The sequence below is a fragment of the Pinus tabuliformis genome, chromosome 1_2 (assembly GCF_031772625.1).
Source record: "Pinus tabuliformis cultivar Carrire ecotype Pingquan chromosome 1_2, CPIR1, whole genome shotgun sequence".
In the NCBI taxonomy this organism is placed as follows: Eukaryota; Viridiplantae; Streptophyta; class Pinopsida; order Pinales; family Pinaceae; genus Pinus; species Pinus tabuliformis.
Window position 1 is genome coordinate 26,015,218 of NC_142298.1, and position 14,095 is coordinate 26,029,312.

The following is a 14,095-nucleotide window of genomic DNA, read 5'->3' on the forward strand; positions in this document are numbered from 1 at the left end:
ATAAGATACTCTGAAATTGATCGATTTCGTAACTGTCGAGTTCTTTCTTCTGTGACTGCTTCTGGTTCCAATATAGTTTTTCCTTCCTCTTCAAGTTATGGCAATATTGTTTGAATTGGGAGCTTGTCGCCTATAACCTTATTTAAACATGAAACATGGAAAATTGGGTGCAATAGAGAAGCTGCAAGAAGCTCCAATTTGTATGCCATAGTACCAATATTTTGCAACACCTTGTACGGACCATAGTACTTTGGTGATAAATTATTATCCTTCTTAGCTTGCTTGAGGGACATTTTCTTATATGCTTGTAGCTGTAGGAATACCCAATCACCTACATCAAAACTTCTTTCACTATGATGTTGATCTGCCTGTTGTTTCATTCTATTATGTGCCAACATGAGGTTATCCTTTAAGAGTTGGAGGACTTGTTGTTGATGTTCAATGTGATGTTCCACTACTTGAACCTGAGAATTTTCTCTTAAATATGATGTGATGGATGGTGGTTGATACCCATAAAGTGCCATAAATGGGGTCATTTTTGTTGTTGTATGGAAGGAAGTGTTATACCACCATTCAGCCAGAGGCAACCATTTGACCCATTGTGTCTGTTTATCAGATACAAAGCAACGAAAATATCCTTCCAAACATTTTTTTACTATCTCAGTTTGCCCATCAGATTGAGGATGATAAGATGAGCTATGACCTAACTGAGTACCAAGACAAGAAAAAAATTATGTCCAAAAATTTCCAGTGAAAATGGGATCTCTGTCACTTACAATAAGCTTTGGGTTTCCAGGTAGCTTTTAAATTGTTTCCATAAATGCAGTAGAAACTATACTGGCTTTAAATGGATGTGATAATGCACGAAAGTGTGCATACTTGGTAAGTCTGTCAACTACCACCATGATGACACTCTTTCCCTCAGACTTGGGTAAACCTGCGATAAAATCCATTAAAAGCTCCTCCCAACATTGGCTTGGAATGGATAAAGGTTGTAATAGACCTGGTGTCTTAATTGTTTCAACTTTATTTTGTTGGCAAACCAAAAATTCCGCCACAAACTTTTGAATATCTGATTTAAGGCCCTCCCAAAAAAATTCCTTCTTAACCCTGTGGTAAGTTTTTAAAAATCCTGAGTGCCCTCCTAAGGGAGAAGTGTGCAATTCCATAAGAATATTTTGTTTTAGCTGGGAATTATTACATAGGTATAAGCGATATTTGTACCATAACGAATCATTTTTCCAGCGAAATGTATCAGACGTACTGGAGTCTTGTTGTAACTTTCGAATAAGTGCCCACACTTCTTCGCCATTCTTCCATTCCTCCCTTGCTTCATTTATCCAATCTGTTTGGATAATAGAAATGGCGCACAACAATGCTTCCACATCCTCATCCTTTCTTGAGAGTGCATCTGCCACCACATTTTGCTTCCCTTTTTTGTAGATGATTTCAAAGTCATAACCCAACATCTTTGTGACCCACTTTTGTTGCTTTTCAGAGGATAATCTTTGTTCTAAAAAATATTTAAGGCTATCATGATCCGTTTTTACCTTGAAGTGTCTTCCCATTAGGTAGGGTCGCCATTTCTTAAGTGCATGGAGTATTTCCAACATTTCCTTCTCATAAATATTTTTGTGTAAAAACTTTCCCTTGATTGGACGACTTTCAAAAGAAATGGGTCTTTCATGTTGCATTAAAATAGCACCAATTCCATTTCCTGAAGCATCACATTCCACAATAAAGGTTTTTGTGAAGTCTGGTGTTGCTAAGATTGATTATTTGTTTGATTAGTTGAAGGGAGCAACAACGTTCTCGAAGATTGATATGAGATTAGAATACCATTAGGCAACCATTAAGGAAGAAGACATCTACAAGACTGATTTATATACTAGGTATGTGGATTATGAGTTTGTTGTAGTTCCTTTTGGTTTAACTAATGCTCTAGCTACTTTTACGTGCTTGATCAATAGTGTATTTGTTGGACACCTAATCCTAAATGGTTAGTGTGGAAGTTGAATGGACAAAAGCAGTCCAAGAGACCTTGGAATATGAAACCCAAGAGTCACATAATGTACTATAAATGTATATCTTCTATTAATAAAAAAATGTATTGCATGTTTTATCTTTCACATTGTCTTGCTGTCCATGTGTGTTTAACATGGTATCAGAGCGGGCGATCTCCTGCCCTGCTCCATTGTGAGCCACCTGTTTCTGTGGCCTTTGTAAACCAATGCTCTCCTCTTGATTATACTTTTCTGAGCATTTCTTGGAATAGAGGATGTTACCTCTATCAGTGCTGCCATTCCTCTGTTGTGAGTAGTCCTAGCCCTCTGCCATATTCTTTTCAAGCGCTACATTCAACGCCTCTATCACCACTGCGCTCTGTCCATAAACGCCCCATTTAAAAGCGCTGACCCATCTGCGATTTACCATTATTGGCTGTCCTGCGTATCTGCCAAGCCTGTGCTACCCTAACGCTCTCTCACCTAACGCTCTCACCGGTCTGAGAGACTCCATACGCAGTTGGATTGTTGAATGCTGCCTGACAAAGAATTGTGGAGGACGCAGCTGGTATCATAGTTCTGAATGTGCATTGCATTCTCCTGAGCGCTGCCTCTGTCCTGACATAGTGCTGCCACTGCCTCTTACAGACACCAACACATACCATGTCCTGTAACGGTAAGCTCGTACAAAGCCGGAGAAAGAAAAGGTTGTGAACTGGCCCATGTATATTCCGTTCTCGTCCAGGTGATGCATTCTTGGGCTTAGGACTGGCAGTTGCGGGTATAGGAGTAATGTGAGGGAGCTTAATAAAACCGTATATCTGCCCGCTTTGAAGCGAGGCGGTGGATGTCCAATGGCACATGCAGATGCTGTCCCACAGACCCTCTTCATAGGTGACCTGCTTCCATTTGTTGGTGGCGCAAGAATGGTGTGGCTGCAATTCGACCCTGTAACTCCTATCTACTGTCATTTTTTCTGTTAAAATATGTCCCTGCAAACTTGATGAGCCCCAAAAATGGACAATTATTTGGGCTCATTCAACCTCCTAATTTGACTTAATCCACCATTCTTATTAGTTTATTGCATGTTTTCGATTATTTTTATGTTAATAGAGTGAATTTGGTTAGTCATTATGCCAACAAGTCTAATGGGTGCTTTGTGTAGCCTTTTTGGTCAACTTGGAGACAAAATTGAAGGTCTCAATGAGCACAAGGGCAGCCAAGCAAGTCAAGTAGGCCTGCTGTTAACTCCAAGTTTTGGGCAGCCGAGTCCCTAACTTTTAGGAGGACTGTTGGGTCCTCAATTTGTATAAATAAGAGGGCTTAAGGCCTCATTTCAGTTAGTCATTTTGGGGAGCTAGTTGGTAGTCATTTTTGTAGCTAGTGGTTAGTCATTTTTGTAGCTAGTAGTTAGTCAATTTGGTTAGTCATGTTGTAGCTCTGTTTTTTTCTCTTTGTAAGTCAATTTTGGCATGATGTTAGATTCATGATTATTTAATAAAGGCAGGCAGCTTTGGATCCAATTCTGAGTTTTTAAGGGAGCTATAGCTCTCAGGTTAGGGCCCAACCTGAGAGCAATAGATCTCATCTTCTTGTAGTGTTATTTGCCTTTCGTTCCAGCACTTTGTTTCTTTACTTTGACATGCAATTTGAAAATACAATCTGCTGATTTGGTTTGTTGTGATTAAGTAGGATTACCTTATGGTTAATTTTTCTTTCAGTTGCTTAGATCAGAATAGGAGAGTTGTAATTCAGTGGAGCTCCAGAAAAGGTTGAAAGGACCTCATTGCCATCTCTGTTAGGGATTGGGATGCAGTCTGAACCAACCACCAAAAAACGCAGTCTTTCCACGTTCATGCAAGCAGCAACACCGCTACCTTAATTGTAGATCCATCCATGCACTCTGATTCCGAGCATTACTCCTTCATTCCACTTCCATGCATGAGTTTCCTTCACAATTTACATTGATGTTCATTTGTTTAATATAACAGGTAGCACAGGTTAATGAGTTCTCATTTTTGGTGACAATCATCAGCAATTTGTTTTATTTACACTGCTCCACATCGTTCCATTCCCTTCCTCTTCTTATCAACCACGCCTAAAGCCACCTAATCGACCTCTGTTCAGCTCGTTTACCTCCCAGCTCTTCCATTATTCACGCAGCTCCATTTTCTTGGCCTTTCGTTGATCCCATTCTCCCATCCACCAACCGACTTCATGCATTGTTTCTCTACCTTATTTCTCTTCCCCTGAGCCATCACAAGTTCCATCTCCACCTTACCTATCCACCTAAGTCGTTCCATCACTTCACCAACACACAAAACTTCCACCTACAGCACATCCTATAGAAGGTAGCAGACGTCTTGTAGAAATTCCTTAGTTTCCTGTAGGATCCCCTGCAGACATCCTGTAGGAGCCTGCAAACTTGGTTGCCGAGCATCCGAACGTTGTAGAATTATGTGGACCAATGCTAGGGACCCTCTGGGACCTCTCCTAGCCATCCTGACCTTGCCCATGATTTCCTTCCATTCGAACTGCTCCTGCACAGTCAAACCCTAATCAAAAGCATCATCACAATAAATCCAACCACTTAATGAAAAAATACAAAAACATGTCTTTTCAGATGCAAGTAGCTTAGATGCATATATTTAAGCTCACTACAAGTAATGGCATCATTGGTAGAAGTTTCATTCACAGTTTTGCATTGTAAGGGCCTAGCTAGTCAAATTAGGGTTTACTAGGGTTTTCATGCTTTGTTGGCTTTCAGTTTCTTTCTGCAAGTAGATTAGCCTCCTTTGAGTTATCTTTCGTCCATCACTCATAAATATTCTTCTGTGAGCATATAGAAGTTGGCTTGAGCCCTAGTGGACTTGTGCCAACTGACCAAGTGACAGCTGCGACAAGAGCTAGTACTTGTGCATACATCACCGTCGCTTCCAAGTTTGTACGAACTACCGGGTTGATAAAATTAGAGATAGGAAGCTCCAGGAGTTGTAGCATTATTGCTACAATACTGGAGCCCACCATCTTTTTGGCGCCGTTGCCGGGGAAGCATCAGAGTATTAGTAATTGTCGCTTTTCTTCTATTTTCCACTACAATCTTCTTCTAAGTAGTTTATTTCATTTCCATTCTGCAAAAGTAGCATAGACATTTCCTGCTTTCATAGATTAGCATTTCCCACTTTCATAGATTAGCATTTCCTGCTTTCATAGATTAGCATTTCCTGCTTTCATAGATTAGCATTTCAATTCCGCAATTCCATTTTTGCAAGCGTAGATTAGCATTTCAATTCCGCAAGCGTAGACTAGCATTTCATTCCGGCAATTTCATTTGAGAAAAATAGATTAGTCCTTTCCTTCTTTCATTTCAATTCCGCATTTTTATTTTAGCAAGATAGTTAGTTGCAGTTCAATCTATTTCAGTTTTGCAAGTAGAATTAGAAAAAAGAAAAAATCAAGCAAAAATATTTCATTTCATGCCTTGTAGGAGTAGAGATAAGTTAGAAAAATGATTGCAAAACACCCCCACTGCTTCACACAGCCTTCTCTCTTCTTCGATGGCTGTGATTGAAGAACCCCTGGGTGGACACCAAGACATATTTGAAGAACCTCTAAGGGAGAAGAAGAAGAAAACATTCCTCTGGAGCAATGGCTACAAGCAAAGATGTTGGGAGCAACATCTTGTGCAAAGATGAATTTGAAAATCAGATCAAAGATTTCAAGAGTGATATGAGGCAGTTTCTTGCCATGCAACTGGATACCTTGTGGATCCAACAAAAGCAAGAGGAAGCCAAGAGGGCTTTGGTCATTTTTTGTCCTAGGTGCACTAGAAAGAATCCTAGGAACGAATGTCCATTGTACTCCATAGAAGTGTGTTTTGTCTGTGAAGAATACCATCCTACAGATCAGTGCCCTTCCTTACCCAGATTCAAAGCTGCATATCAGAGAGCCAAAGGAGCCACTAAATCACTCTATTACATGAACCAAAGTTGGCCGCATGGACCTAGATCTTACCAACAGGAACTGAAAGGGACACCCGAGGCCTATTATGACCCTTATCAAGCCACTTTCATGCCTTCTTGGGGTCCCCCTCCTCATCCTTCTTGGTTCACACCTCCTCCTTGTTCCTTCGCAGATCCATATTATGCCCAACCATCTGCTCATTCGTTTCACTCTTATGCTCAGCCACAGCCTTAGTGGAATGCACCTTATCAGGAGTGGAGGCCCCAGTACAACTCTCATCCCGCTCATTTTCCTCCACCACCTGCTCATCCACAACCATCGGCTCCTCCTCCACCAAGGCAACCCAAAATTCCTACCCAACCACAATGCCATCCATCTCCATCTCAATTTCACACCTCCACTCAACTACCCGTACCACCATTTCCAAAACCATGCAATGGAGCAGCTCAACCCAATTACAAATCTGAGGCACAACATGTCCGAATGACTCCTCTTGAGATCAATGATCTTCACCATAGCTCAAGAAAAGCATTGCAAAAAAGAGATCATCTTGAAAGCATTGAAGGATCACATCCATCCAAAGAAGATTCAAAAGAGGAGATCAAGGAACCATGGGCTGCATTTGGTGAAGAGAAGAGATCATAATCAGAGATCGAGAAAGCTTCCTCATGGTTGCCATCAAATCTTCCATGTATTCAAGAGAAAGATCAACAAAAAGAGGAAGATCAGAAGGTCATGATAGAAGGTGACATGAAGAATGATCCAGATCAGCAAAACGACCAAGGATATCAAAGCTATATTGAGACATGGTTCCGGACAATCACTAAGTTGCAGCAGTACTCTCTTCCTCAGCTATATTTGATCCCTTCAAAGTCAGATCATTTGGTCTCTGAGATCTGGATACTTGTCCAAGCATGCATTTCGAGCCTTCACATCATTCTTTCTCTAATCTCGATGTGCACATGGCTCCATTGCAAGTATTCTTATACTTGAAGATGATTTTGTTTTTCAAGTAGGGTAGGGTAGAAAAAAGAAAAAAAGAGAAAAAAAAAAGAAAAAGAAAAAGAAAAAAAGGAAAATAGAAATCTAAGGTGAAAACCTCCTCGGAGGCGCCTTAGATTGGCTCATTGATTGAAAACCTCCATGAGGCGGTCAATGGGTAGGAAAAAAAAAAGAGAAAAGAGAATAAGATCTTTGGGTGAAAACCTCCCTTGGAGGCGCCCAAGGCAGACAATTAGGGTGAAAACCTCCATGAGGCGCCCTAGTTGTTTTTCAAAAAAAAAAAAGAGAAAAAGAAAAAGAAAAAAATAAAGCTAATCTCCATTGAATAATTTCATTTTGCAGCAATGACATTGCAGGTTCCAAGAAGGACGTTTCATGAGAGGAGGAGCACTCAAATCAAGGTCAAAGTAATTTTTCTTGTGCCTTCTACAGGAAGCTCCGTATTTCTACAGGAAACATCTTGTAGAACCTTTGGACGAGCCAAATCCAATTTCAAAAGTGAATCTGATGGTGGGAATTTGTTGATTATGCCTACAAGCACTTGTGTGTCCATCCCTTGCCTTCATCCATCGTTTTTTCCACCTCGTTGTGCTTCTGATTGTGCTTCTACAGGAACTTCCTGTAGAAATTGTGGGAAACTAGTCATGCATTTCAAAAAGTGGTTTGGCGAACATTATAGCTTCCTCAAGGGTTCATAAGCCCTCATGCAATCTTCCAACTCCTCCTCCATCATCTCCATGCCTGCATCACAACCCAAGCTCATTATTTTTCACCATGCAAATATTTGCAAGAAGCCTTGAAGCAAAAATCCATAGAGCAAAATTTGTTTTTGCCATAACTTGAAAACCATGCATCCATTTGACAAACCGTTTTATGGGGAATTGTACAAGGTTGATGACAACATGCCTGAGCAGTTTCAGCCAATTCCGGTGCACGGTTTCCAAGAAATCAGCCTCCATCACCATCCGCCATTTTTGCGTTTTCTCCATATCCGTGCATCCATTTTAAAACCTGTTTCATGGGGAGATGTACATGGGCGATAGTATCCTACCCAAGCCGTTTCAGCCAATTCTGATGCACGGTTTCCGAGAAATAGAGCTCTGAAATATTAAGCCATTTTCCATTTTTCTCCATATCCGTGCATCCATTGATCACGATTTTTCTATGGGAGATGCATAATGATTATAGGAACATGCTCACCTAGTTTCCAATCCATCCGCTTCACCGTTTGGGAGAAATGGCGAAAACAAGTTCTGGTCCTGTGAAAATTCAATGGCAGCAGTTTGAGGGTGCAGATCTGAACGTGGAAATGAACTCTTGTTGCATGCATCTGGCCAGAGGACACCTGCACAAGGAAACCAGCCATGAATAAGCAACCAAGCCATCATGCAACCATAAAATCAAATGCATGCAGCAATGACAGCCCACAACAGCTCACGACAGCCATTCAACTTCGAGGTATGTGACTGATCTCATTCTTCTATTGCATAAGTTTAATTTGAAAACTGCATGAATTGATGGATTCGTGGAATTAAGCCACGGATTAGCGAGGCTCAACCGATTGTCTTCTCTAGCGCTCAAGGAAAAATCACGCTGCATGCGTGGATAGTCATTCACGTGGAAGTTGAGAAACACAAGCAATGGTAGATGTGTTGAACTCCAGTGAACAGGGCATCAGTTGATTAACAAATAGAAGAATGGAGTTCATAAAATCACTTCAGTTCGAAAAAAGCCAGCGTGCATGTTTTTTTGCCACCTCTCTCATACAAATCACGCAGCAATTAATGACGGCTCGGCTGAAGACTCACGTTAACTGCTGATTCATCTACACTTGCAAACCTCTTCAGCTGAATCCTCTGCCTCTGAATTTTGTTAAACTGACGTCCTTCGCCAAGTTTTCTAGCTTGTTAAAAATTCTCCCGCATACCAAGATCATTCAAAGACGCAGAGACACCCTACAGGCGTTTCTACAGGATGTCGTCTACAGGAAAGCCAGAAAACAGCTCTGCAGAAGGAAACCTGAGATTTTTGTCAAAATTCAAGCTTGAAATGAGAAAAGTAGTTAAAGCTCGTGTCCAAGGTTACCAAGGTTCTTGAAAGTATTGATTTCAGAGTTTTTTAAACGCATTATAGATCTGTTAATGATGGAGCAATCTGTTTGAATTCAGAATCTGATCAAAAGAACATATCCAGCCACCTTGTGTGACTGTGAGTTGCAGTCAAAAGCATGCATGGTGTTTGCAGGAACTACAGTTACCAATGGCTGTTGCACATGCATTGTTGTGAGCACTGGCATGTTTACAGAAATAGGTAAAATTCAGGCACAAATTCAGGAAGCTTCAATGGAATGTCATGATCCCCCTTTGAAAGGAAGTTAGATGAATTTGGTGAAAGACTAACAACAATGATTGGTGCCCTTTGTATTCTTGTCTGGATCATGAACTGCAAATATTTTCTTTCATGGGAAGTCATAGATGGGTGGCTAAAACAATATCAGGTTTTCCTTTGAGAAATGTACGTACTACTTTAAGATTGTTGTTGCTCTGGCAGTTGTTACTATACCAGAGGGATTGCCTGCTGTGATTACTACATGTTTGGCTCTTGGCACTCGTAAAATGGCACAAACGAATGCTATTGTGCGTAAGTTACCGAGCGTGGAGACTTTGGGTTGCACCACAGTGATTTGCTCTGATAAGACAAGTACTCTTACAACCAATCAGACGTCTGTCAGTGAGTTTATAGTCATAGGGCATAGTGCTGGTTCACGTAGAGAGTTTACTGTTGAAGGAACAACATATAATCCTGAGGATGGAAAAATATTGGATTGGCCTGCACATAATATGGGGGAAGATTTAGAAACTCTGGCAGAAGTTGCTGCAGTTTGCAATGATGCAGGGATATCTTGTCAAGGTCACCAGTTCCATGCTACTGGTATTCCCACTGAGGCAGCCTTGAAGGTATTGGTTGAAAAAATGGGAGTTCCAGACCCAATGGCAGGTGATACAAGTGCCATTCTCAACAGTGGCACAGTGCAATTGGGCAATTATGATTGGTGGATACAAAGATCAAAGAGGCTGGCTTTATTGGAGTTTGATTGTGATCGAAAATCCATGGGTGTTATTGTCATGGAACCAATGGGACAAAATCGTCTGCTAGTAAAAGGCGCCATGGAAAACTTGCTTGAAAGGAGTGCTTTTCAACAACTTGCAGATGGATCAGTTGTTGAATTAGATGATGCATCAAGGGAATTACTCTTGAGCAAGTTTCATCAAATGAGTTCAAAGGCTTTGTGTTGTTTGGGCATTTCTACAGGAAGTTCAGAGAAAGGGAAGCAGAAGGAGAAATTGGTCGATATTTTAGCTAAGGAGGCAGCACCTATGTTGGCCACCCTAAGCACATCCATCCCCTCCACGAACACTCATTTTTCAGGGTTCGGGCACAATTTAGTCATGGTTCAACCTTCTACAGGAAGCTACAGGACTTTCTACTGAAAGTTCTGTATTTTTACCAGAAACATCTTGTAGAAGTCTTTGGGCAGGCCAGAATCAAGTATGGAGAGGGATTTGAAGCTTGAAGTCTGTTGAGGAGGCATGCAACCACTCTTCTCTTCCATTCTCCATGGGTTTTATCTCCTTTCACCACCATTTCAACCATCATATTAAATATACTTACACAATCATACCAAGGCTGAGAATTCTCTAGGAAAAGGAGCAGACAGTGGGAAGAGCAGAAAGGGGGAGAAGATGAAGGCTGCCATAGCAAAGCTGAAAGGAGAAGGAACCCTCAGCCAAGAAGGCCAAAACAGTGAAGACTGTTTCTACAGGAAGACAGAGGATTGTTTCTACAGGAAGCCAGCGAACTGTTTCTACAGGAAGTTTGAAAAGAGGGAAGCCAAAGGAGGAATCGACCGAGATGTTAGCCAAAGAAGCCACCAGGGCCATCAAAGATGAGGAGAGAGATTGGTTGCTCAGAGGATGAGCAACACTTTCAGTAGGGAGGTGATGATGAGCCCCAAAATGGACAATTATTTGGGCTCATTCAACCTCCTAATTTGACTTAATCCACCATTCTCATTAGTTTATTGCATGTTTTCGATTATTTTTATGTTAATAGAGTGACTTTGGTTAGTCATTATGCCAGCAACTCTAATGGGTGCTTTGTGTAGCCTTTTTGGTCAACTTGGAGACAAAATTGAAGGTCTCAATGAGCACAAGGGCAACCAAGCAAGTCAAGTAGGACTGCTGTTAACTCCAAGTTTTGGGCAGCCGAGTCCCTAACTTTTAGGAGGACTGTTGGGTCCTCAATTTGTATAAATAAGAGGGCTTAAGGCCTCATTTCAGTTAGTCATTTTGGGGAGCTAGTTGGTAGTCATTTTTGTAGCTAGTGGTTAGTCATTTTTGTAGCTAGTAGTTAGTCAATTTGGTTAGTCATGTTGTAGCTCTGTTTTTTTCTCTTTGTAAGCCAATTTTGGCATGATGTTAGATTCATGATTATTTAATAAAGGCAAGCAGCTTTGGATCCAATTCTGAGTTTTTAAGGGAGCTATAGCTCTCAGGTTAGGGCCCAACCTGAGAGCAATAGATCTCCTCTTCTTGTAGTGTTATTTGCCTTTCGTTCCAGCACTTTGTTTCTTTACTTTGACATGCAATTTGAAAATACAATCTGCTGATTTGGTTTGTTGTGATTAAGTAGGATTAGCTTATGGTTAATTTTCCTTTCAGTTGCTTAGATCAGAATAGGAGAGTTGTAATTCAGTGGAGCTCCAGAAAAGGTTGAAAGGACCTCATTGCCATCTCTGTTAGGGATTGGGATGCAGTCTGAACCAACCACCAAAAAACGCAGTCTTTTCACGTTCATGCAAGCTGCAACACAGTTACCTTAATCGTAGATCCATCCATGCACTCTGATTCCGAGCATTACTCCTTCATTCCACTTCCATGCAAAAGTTTCCTTCACAATTTACATTGTTGTTCATTGGTTTAATATCACAGGTAGCACAGGTTAATGAGTTCTCATTTTTGGTGACAGTCATCAGCAATTTGTTTTATTTACACTGCTCCACATCGTTCCATTCCCTTCCTCTTCTTATCAACCACGTCTAAAGCCACCTAATCGACCTCTGTTCAGCTCGTTTACCTCCCAGCTCTTCCATTATTCACGCAGCTCCATTTTCTTGGCCTTTCATTGATCCCATTCTCCCATCCACCAACCGAGTTCATGCATTCTTTCTATACCTTATTTCTCTGCCCCTGAGCCATCAAAAGTTCCATCTCCACCTTACCTTTCCACCTAAGTCGTTCCATCACTTCACCAACACACAAAAATTCCACCTACAGCACATCTTGTAGAAGGTAGTAGACTTCCTGTAGAAATTCCTTAGTTTCCTGTAGGATCCCCTGCAGACATCCTGTAGGAGCCTGCAAACTTGGTTGCCGAGCATTCAAACGCTGTAGACTTCTGTGGACCAATGCTAGGGACCCTCTGGGACCTCTCCTAGCCATCCTGACCTTGCCCATGCTTTCCTTCCATTCGAACCGCTCCTGCACAGTCAAACCCTAATCAAAAGCATCATCACAATAAATCCAACCACTTAATGAAAAAATACAAAAACATGTATTTTCAGATGCAAGTAGCTTAGATGCATGTATTTAAGCTCACTACCAGTAATGGCATCATTGGAAGAAGTTTCATTCACAGTTTTGCATTGTAAGGGCCTAGCTAGTCAAATTAGGGTTTACTAGGGTTTTCATGCTTTGTTGGCTTTCAGTTTCTTTCTGCAAGTAGATTAGCCTCCTTTGAGTTAGCTTTCGTCCATCACTCATAAAGCTTCTTCTATGAGCATATAGAAGTTGGCTTGAGCCCTAGCGCACTTGTGCCAGCTGACCAAGTGACAGCTGCGACAAGAGCTAGTACTTGTGCATACAGCACCGTCACTTCCAAGTTTGTACGAACTACCGTGTTGATAAAATTAGAGATAGGAAGCTCCAGGAGTTGTAGCATTATTGCTACAATACTGGAGCCCACCAAAACTGTCATTTTTTCTGTTAAAATATGTCCCTGCGAACCAACAGAAGTTGTGGGTTCATTCTCCATTCAAACATTATCTCTACATTGAATACAGTTTGAATGCAATGTTGAGCAAGTCGTTGGTTCATTTCCTCTACGTTTAGTAATGCATACAGTTCTATTTGCAATACACGTTGAATGTACACTGGTGAAGCTAACTTGGGACAATCGAATTCGTGCGATGGTTTATCCCTTGGTTGAATTCTTTGTGCGTTGAGTCTTGTGAGTGTATTGAAGCTTGCGTTGATTAAAATCCAGATTTATGTGCGCTGATATTTGATGGTTGAACGTTGTATTGAATGTCGAAACTGTATTTTGGATCTCTGTGTTGAATGAAGTGTAATCTCTTCATATTCTCTCTGTTCAAGCAGCCTTGGAATGCCTTTCTATTCTCTGTGATGAAGTATATTGTATTACAGTGATAATGCATTGGACATCCACCGTTGTGTGAACTTTGAAATGTATTGCATAGCGATTGTATCAGAGAAGGCGAGTTCAACTCTCGGCACGAGCAGAAGAAGATCAGTTTTAGCATAAATTGAAAGATTTGTGTGATGTGTATTTGCGCGTCAATCAATCCACAATGAAGGAGAACCGTTGCTTTTATTGAATTTGCTTCCATCGGTCTGAATGGAAGATGCGTGGATTTGATAGGATGCAAGAACTACAGCTGATACTATGTGACTACGGATTAATGTTCATCTGGGTGTTGTAAAGAGACCAGACTCTTTATGCTGCCATCCGCTACGAGGCTTGGGCAACACCAACCGGTGCTTAGCACTTAGGCAAGGTTCATTTGGAGGGTGGTTCATGCCTCGGCGCCTTCAGCTTAACTGCAGCTTTCCATCGGAATTCACCAGATGTGTCGCTTCAGAAAGATCCCCGTTCCAAAACTGAAGCATGGTGGATTCGTTAAAGATATATGCACTGGTATTTTGTGTATTTCTGTAAGGTGCGGAAGCAGTTGACTTTTGGCGATTTCCATAAGCTTACCTGGCGAGAAAAAATTGGGCTCCTGTATATCTGTGACATTATCGGCACTGCTACCATCAACAGCACGA

At 41.2% G+C, this 14,095-nt stretch overlaps 1 pseudogene; it reads left to right on the top strand.

The window, feature by feature from the left end:
• The first annotated feature begins 9,199 nt into the window (after positions 1-9,199).
• On the top strand, positions 9,200-13,812 carry LOC149204160 (calcium-transporting ATPase, endoplasmic reticulum-type pseudogene; annotated as a pseudogene).
• Positions 13,813-14,095: the final 283 nt, after the last annotated feature.